Raw genomic sequence first — 8,840 nt, 5'->3', positions numbered from 1 at the left:
AAAAGGCAAGAGCAAAAAGCCAATAACCCTTTAAACCAAAAGGCAAGGGTAAAAGGATCCAAGGCTTTGAGAATTAATGGATAGGAGGGCCTAAAGGAATACAATCCTGGCCTAAGCGGCTAAACCAAGCTGTCCCTAACCATGTGCTTGTGGCGTGAAGGTGTCAAGTGAAAAACTTGAGACTGAGCGGTTAAAGTCGTGATCCAAAGCAAAAAGAGTGTGCTTAAGAACCCTGGACACCTCTAATTGGGGACTCTAGCAAAGCTGAGTCATAATCTGAAAAGGTTCACCCAGTTATGTGTCTGTGGCATTTATGTATCCGGTGGTAATACTAGAAAACAAAGTGCTTAGGGCCATGACCAAGACTCATAAAGTAGCTGTGTTCAAGAATCAACATACTAAACTAGGAGAATCAATAACACTATCTAAATTCTGAGTTCCTATAGAAGCCAATCATTCTGAACTTTAAAGGATAAAGTGAGATGCCAAAACTGTTCAAAGGCAAAAAGCTACTAGTCCCGCTCATCTAATTGGAGCTAAGTTTCATCTATATTTTGGAATTTATAGTATATTCTCTTCTTTTTTATCCTATTTGATTTTCAATTGCTTGGGGACAAGCAACAATTTAAGTTTGGTGTTGTGATGAGCGGATAATTTATACGCTTTTTGGCATTATTTTTAGGTAGTTTTTAGTATAATTTAGTTAGTTTTTACTATGTTTTTATTAGTTTTTATGCAAAAATCACATTTTGGACTTTACTATGCGTTTGTGTGTTTTTCTATGATTTCAGGTATTTTCTGGCTGAAATTGAGGGACCTGAGTAAGAATCTGATTCAGAGGCTGAAAAAGGACTGCAGATGCTGTTGGATTCTGACCTCCCTGCACTCGAAATTGATTTTCTGGAGCTACAGAAACCCAATTGGTGCGCTCTCAATTGCGTTGGAAAGTAGACATCCAGTTTTCATATTTCGAAACTAAGACCATTGATCACATTTAGGGGGATGGCCATTCAGCCATGCCTAGACCTTTAACTTATGTATTTTCAACGGTGGAGTTTCTACACCCCATAGATTAAGGTGTGGAGCTCTGCTATTCCTCATAAATTAATGCAAAGTACTATTGTTTTTCTATTCAACTCAAGCTTATTCTTATTCTAAGATATTCATTCGCACACAAGAACATGATGAATGTGATGATCAAGTGACACTCATCACCATTCTCACTTATGAATGCGTGCCTGACAAACACTTCCGTTCTACATGAAAACAAGCTTGAATGCATATCTCTTAGCCTCCTAGTTCACGATCAGAGTCTTCATGGTATAGGCTAGAATTATTGGCAGCATTCCTGAGATCCGAAAAGTCTAAACCTTGTCTGTAGTATTCCGAGTAGGATCTAGGAAGGGATGACTGTGACGAGTTTCAAACTCGCGAGTGTTGGGCGTAGTGACAGACGCAAAAGGATCAATGGATCCTATTCCAACATGAGTGAGAACCGACAGATGATTAGTCGTGCGGTGACAGCGCACTTGGACCATTTTCACTGAGAGGACGGACGGTAGCCATTGACAACGGTGATCCCCCAACATACAGCTTGCCATGGAAAGGAGTATGAATGATTGAATGAAGGCAGTAGGAAAGTAGAGATTCAGAAGGAGCAAAGCATCTCTATACGCTTATCTGAAATTCCCACCAATGAATTACATAAGTATCTCTATCTTATTTTATTTATATTTTAATTATCAAAACCTCATAACCATTTGAATCTGCCTGACTGAGATTTGCAAGATGACCATAGCTTGCTTCAAGCCAATAATCTCCGTGGGATCGACCCTTACTCACGTAAGGTTTATTACTTGGACGACCCAGTGCACTTGCTGGTTAGTTGTGCGGAGTTGTGAAAAGGAGTTGAGATTACAATCGTGCGTACCAAGTTTTTGGCGCCATTGAGATCACAATTTCGTGCACCACCACACTTACGACATAGGGTCAGCAGAGTATCGAGTCTCCACCTGGAACACATGGTGGCTAGCCACTGCTTTCACCCAGGGAAACTCGTATCTCAGATAGTGGAAGTGCAACATTCACTTTCCATTCAACAAGCATATATGCAATCATACTCAGCCATAATTCAATAATAGCTCAGCCATAATTCGGTAATAACTTAGCCATTCGGCTCATAATACAATCCATAACCAGCCAATTTATTAATAATTACAGCCATTCAGCTCATGGCATATAAAGCACTTCCACCACCATCCTCCGTATCTCATACAATTATCTTTGATCATCATTCATCATTAATTCTCCCCTTACTTTATTCACAAGTGACCACATTTCCTAGCTCCTTCCCATTGCTAGGCATATCACAAGGATTTAGGACATAAGGGGTGAAAACGGAGGCTTAGAAGTCTGAAATTTGGCTTTGAAAACTCAAAATTATTTTTTGATGAAAATGGTGTCATGCGTGTGTGTCGCCTATGCGCACGTGTGGATGCTGAAAACGTAGAGTGATGTGTGAGCGTCGCCCATGCGCATGCATGGGAAGCAGAGAGACCAAGTGACGCGTGCGCGTCAGCCACGCGTACGCGTGGGTACGTTTTGTGCTCCTCGCACAAAACCAGAACAATACCAGTGCAACTCTCTGGAATTTCTACTAGGCACTTGCATCCACACATCGACGCGTACATGTCGGCTAGGCACACGCGTGATGGGGCAAAAATTTGAGATTGACGCATGCGCGTCGGCCACGCGTGCGCATGAGAGCACGACTTGCCAATCTTCCGATGGGCATAACTTTTTCGTTTCAAATCATTTTTCATCCGTTCTTCAAACGGCATAAATATCTCAGATCCAATTTTTTTTCTAAACAAGTTTGACACAAATCGGGTATCCGGAGACCAAGTTATACCCTGTCAAAGTAAGCCCAAAAACCACATTTTCATACAAAACCACAAAGTTTCATTTTCAAAACAAACCAATTTCAACATTTTTCAAAACCAACCAAAACATACCAAAAATCAACCTCAAGCCCCTTCAACTCATATGTTAACATTTTTGTCAAATTCACAAACCACCATCCCACCATTTTAACCCATCTTAATCAAATAACTCAATTTCAAACACAATATCATGTCATATATCCTTCCTCATCCCAATTTCTAACAATATTATTTCCAATCAACCATCAATATATACAATCAATATCATGTAAAAACCCTAATTCTAGAGAGAATGGGGAGCTTCTCTCTCTAAAAAACTAATAAAAACATGTAAAAACCTAAACCTAAGTGCTCCCCCCTTCATCCCTCTTTAATTTGGCTTGAAATAGCTTCAGAAATGAGTTAGATTGGGTTTTGGAGGCCCAGAAATCTCTCCCAGCGGTTTGCAGTTAATGATCTCACGTGCTAGGACCTGTGCAGACGCACAGATGTGTGTGTCTGCACACTTGCTATTTTCTGACTTGTGCGTACGCACAAGTTGTATGCATACGCACACTTAGACTTATGGCCACTATAGCAAATTATATATCAATTTGAAGTCCCGGACGTTAGCTTTCCAATGTTGCTGGAACCGCCTCATTTGGACCATTGTAGCTCAAGTTATGATCACTTTAGTACCGAGAGGTCAGGACTGCCAGCTTTACAAATCCTTCATTTCTTGAATTCTCCCATTTTGCATGCTTTCCTTCTACTTCTTCAATCCATACTTACCTTGTAAGCCTGGAATTACTCAACAAATACATCAAGACATCAAATGGAATTAAAGTGAATAAAATTTAGCAATTATAAAGCTTAAAAAGCATTTTTTTTTAACTTTCAAGCACAATTTAGGGAGAAATTATGAAACTATGCTATTTCAATGGATAAATGCAAGAAAAGTTTATGAAATCCACCCACATAGAGAAAATAAACACCATAAAATGTGGATTCATCAACCTCCAAGAACAGATTTTTAGCACACAAAAGTTTATTCCAAGCTCTCCAAGACTTCAATCAAGCTTCAATATTCACATACACACTACCTAAGCCACAATTATCACATCCAAACACAATAACTCAATATCCAAACATCATAAACTAAGAAATTCCACTAAGATTGAGAATCTTACCACACCCAATGATCAAGGAGACAATATTAAGCATCTCCTTCAAGCTAGTTGGATACTATAACATCAAAGAGCCCAAAATCTCAACACTTTTTACCCAAAAATTTGAATTTAAGAGCTGAGAAAACTGAACTAAAATCGTGGCTTACCTCAAGAATAAAGTAGTGGGTTTTGTAGAGCTTGCTGCAGTGAACGTGTGGCCGCAAACAGTGTGGCAATCGGAGCTCCGGATCAAAAGTTATGGTGGTTTGAAGATCAAGTGAGAATTAGAACTTTGGAAGAGTATTCTTCCCCCTTTCCTCACACATTTCAGCGTTTTGAAGGTTTAAGAGAGGAGAGAGAGTGCTATTTTAGGGTTTTAAGTTGAGCTTGGTTGGGCCTTTTGGGTTTAAGGGAGGAGAGAGAGTGTTGAATGAGGGTTTTAGGTTGAGCTTGGTTGGGCCAAGGGCCCAATATGGGTCCGGTTGGCCCGGTTTGGCCGTTCGGTCCAATCTTGGGCCGATTTCTTTAAAATTAGTATCAAAATTCTCGTTTTAATTTCTTCTATTATATTAAGCCCTAAAAATCACATATTTAATTTTCTAGAAAAAATTATAATTTATGGGTTAATTAGTCATTAATTAACCGGGTTTTACAGAATGCGAATATACAAGAAAAGATAAAGATAAAAAGGGAGTGCTTTATAGAGTGTTCTTTATGTCGCAATGCATATAATTAGAAAAATATAAGGCGGCTAAGAAAGAGACAAAAGTGGATGTAAGTGAAGCAAGAAGAAGAGCATATGAGGGTCTCTACTAGTCTTTGGACATGAAAGAAGGAGAAAAAGGTATATATAGAATCGCAAAGAGCCGTGAAAGAAGAACGAGAGATTTGGATTAGGATAAGTGTATAAAAGATAAGGATGGAGAGGTTCTGGCTCAAGAGGAGAAGATTAATGAAAGGTGGAAGGGCTATTTCTACGATTTATTTAATGAAGGACATAAGATTCTTCCGAGCCTTGGTCGGTTATGTACAAGAGAAGAAGATCAAAACTTTGACTACTATCGAAGGATTCGAAACTTCGAGGTAAAAGACGCTCTAAAGCAAATGAAAAATGGCAGGACAGTAGGACCTGATAGTATTCCGATTAAGGTTTGGAAGGGCCTTGGAGGAAAAGGCATCAACTAGTTAACCAAGCTTTTTAATGAAATTTTAAAGTCAAAGAAGATGCCTGATGAGTGGAGAAAGAGCACATTGGTACCTATCTACAAGAATAAGGGGGATATACAAAGTTGTGAAAACTATAAAGGGATCAAGCTCATGAGCCATACCATGAAGTTATGGGAAAGGGTGACAGAACGGAGGTTGAGAAAAGAGATGTAACACCCTAACTATCAAAGCTTACGCTTCCGGCTGCGCTACTCTGATTGTTCTGGTGTTACGACGACCTTGAAAGTATTTAATACTAAAATATGAGCCTATTTAAAACTTTTTAAATCGTATAACTATCCCAAGAATACTTTTTGTTAGATAACATACATCCATACATACAATACAACTTACGAAACTCACAAAGAATACATGTATCAGAAAAGAAATAACGTCTATCAGAAAAGAAATAAGCTCTTCTGAACTTCGTCTTCCGTAACTTGAAAAAGAAAAGACCTGTAGAGGAGTGAGAACATCATCCTCGAAAGGATTCTCACTCTAGGGTTGCAGAATTACTATAATAGGATACGCAAGATAAAATCATTACAGTGATTAATAACTGCCTTATGTATCTTTTCAAAAACAAAGGCTTACTATATAAAAAAATATCTAAAATCTTTTCTGAAAGAGAAAATTGTTCATTTTCTAAAAATTCAAAAGCCTTTCAAAAGGTTTATCTATGCTGAACCAGATTAGTTTTTCATACTTTTCTAAACCAGAAACACAAAACTGAAACCAACCATCGGTCCATCTCATAATCAACCACGGCCCTAGGCCCAAACGATCCCAACAGCAACCAATCCACCACAATCCAACAGAGTTTCAGTCGCAAACACAAGTAGGAAGCTCAAGCACAAAAAAGCAGTTACATCAAGTAGAGCAATTAGCAATTAAACACAATTAATCACATAGGCAAACAAAGTACAATATGAACACCCAAACAATGTCACATAGATGCAAATGATGAATGCATGTCCTAGTGGCTGATGAGTCTCATCTATTGGTTATAAAGCCAACTCGACAAGTCCTGGTAGCTAACCATTAGACTGTCCCTCTGTCGTGCATCCCCAACTCGAGTTATTCACAGTCATAATCATAATTGACATCCAACACTCTCACTGGTGTATATTCACGGGGACGAGCTCATCTGGAACTTTCACAGTGTCTGGCCACACTTACGACATAGGGTCAGCAAAGTATCAAGTCTCAACCTGGAGCACGTGGTGGCTAGCCACTGCTTCTACACAGGGAAACTCATATCTCAGATAATTAGAAGTGCAACAATCACTTTATCAATTCAATAACCATTCATATTCATACTCAGCCATCCGGCTCATAACATATTCCACAACCAACCATGATTCATTATCATATACAGCCATTCCGGCTCATAACATATTTCACAATCAGTCATAATTCATTATCATATACAGCCATTCCGGCTCATAACATAATAGTACTTCCACTATCCAACATCATCAAACTCATAAAATCATCATTCAAGTCATAAATCACTTTTTCTCAAATCTCTTTTCTTAGAAATAAAAATCAATTCATTCCAGTCTTAACTTCAAAAATTCACATTTCTCAAATCACTTATAACTTATAAGCCATCTTTCTCAAAAGAAACTTCCTCTTTCAAAAGCCATATCTCCACAACATCCTTCTAAAATTTTCAGACGATTCAGCAACTAGGCCAAATCAAAAATCTCTTTTGAAAGACCCAAAAATTAGTCATCCAAAAATAGAGTTTGTTAATAGAAATTTCTCAGCAGAGTCTCAAGACTTTAAGGAAGGACAACCTATCTCAATTTCTTAAAAATTTATTAGAACTCTTAAAATCATAGGTTCTTGGTTTAAGTAAATAGAAACAAAATTTATTATAAAACCGAATCATATAAAGTCATAAGTCCCAACCCATTCCAAAACCAATTCACTTGCAACGGAGCCAATCCATTTAAATCAAAACCACTTTCAGGTTCCTTCTTAAAACCAATTCTCTGACTTCTCCCAAAATGTCACAAACGCAATTATGCAATCAAAAGTCCAATTTCCTTTAAAATCACTAAAAGCTCCTCTAAACAAAATCCTTAAGTCTAACCAAAAGCAAAAGTCCTTTTTATATTAAAAATCAATATTAGAACATAATACTTTCCTTCGGTGATTCAAAATGGTAAAATAATTCTTTTCTAAATAAGTCGAACTCAAGACATATAGTTTACTTAAATAAATTAAACTCGAAAACATAACTATTTTCTTAATAAATGAAATAATACAATTTCTCAAACCAAAACCTTTCTAAATAACTTTTCAAACAAAGTCTAAGATTTTTTTATAGAAATTTCGACAGCACCTCCCCTAAAACTTGAACTTTGCCACCCGGTTCGGGTCCCAACCAAACCATTCCACAATCCTTTTAAACGGTCCAAAACCCAAAATCAATTCAAAAGCAAGCTAAATCCAACAGTCATCTCATTTTCATATCTCAAGAAAACCGTTTCAAGATCAAATCATTATCAACCGATTAAACTCATTTGCAAAACTTTAAAGAAATAGTTCAGCAACAATCCATTTATCAAAACCAACAATAATCCAATCAAACATATACTCATATTCATCCAAACCAACCAGACAATACATAAGACTTATACAATCACTAAAAAGTATATAATTCTCACATCAGTATCCATCTATAACAATTCCAAAATAAAAATGGCCTTTTAGAAAAACCCTACCTCAAAGTCGACCCCTTTAAAGTTAACGCGTCAAGAGTCCTCTTTCTATTCCTAACTTGCGGCAGCAACCTCAGTGATTCCAGGCAATATCAATAACGACAATCAAGGTTCACAGCAACGACGACTTATCTGACGTAAATTAGAATTAACGCGAAATGGATATTAAACGAAATTACAACATAATTGTCAATAAAGTATTGCGGTAAAATAAATGGAACCGAATAGTCTCACCGCGAGAAACGAAGCAAGATGACACCGTATTTACTCTTATTTTAATCATACAATTTCTGAAACTCAATCGATAACAGCAAAACGGACGAGCCGCAATCCCAAACTGACCCGGCAGCAGCTCCGATAGCAGCCAGAAGCTCCGTGGATCAACTATAATAACCACGTAGCATCAAATCTTCTCAGAATCCAAAAAGGACAGAAACCACAATTAAAACCCTTACCTCAATGTCAAAACTCACAGAAATCACTGAACAGAGCAGCTCCATCAACGGCAGCTTGTACCGCAGTGACCCAGGCAATGCCATCAACTGAACAACAACTGCGATGATGGTAGAGGTAGAAATGGAGTAATACAGCGACAAAACCCAGCCTCCATCCCTTCTCACTCATCGAGCGCGCTCCCTGTTCTTCATGGTGCTCAATCGCCGGTGACATGAGCTCTGGCGGCAGTGGACTGCGACGAGATCGACGGTGGTGAGGCAAGGCACGATTGCGATGCAGCTGGCGGTGGCGGGAGGCACGAACGACGGCGGCTCCCCCCTGGTTCACCAACATTGGTTTTCTTTTCCCACTCCTCT

At 38.3% G+C, this 8,840-nt stretch overlaps 1 pseudogene; it reads left to right on the top strand.

Moving 5' to 3' along the window:
* Window positions 5,014–8,840, top strand: part of LOC110271997 — a 7,802-nt pseudogene continuing 3,975 nt past the window's right edge.

This window comes from Arachis ipaensis, chromosome B05 (genome assembly GCF_000816755.2).
Source record: "Arachis ipaensis cultivar K30076 chromosome B05, Araip1.1, whole genome shotgun sequence".
Taxonomy (NCBI): Eukaryota; Viridiplantae; Streptophyta; class Magnoliopsida; order Fabales; family Fabaceae; genus Arachis; species Arachis ipaensis.
This window is presented reverse-complemented; position numbering and strand designations above follow the sequence as displayed.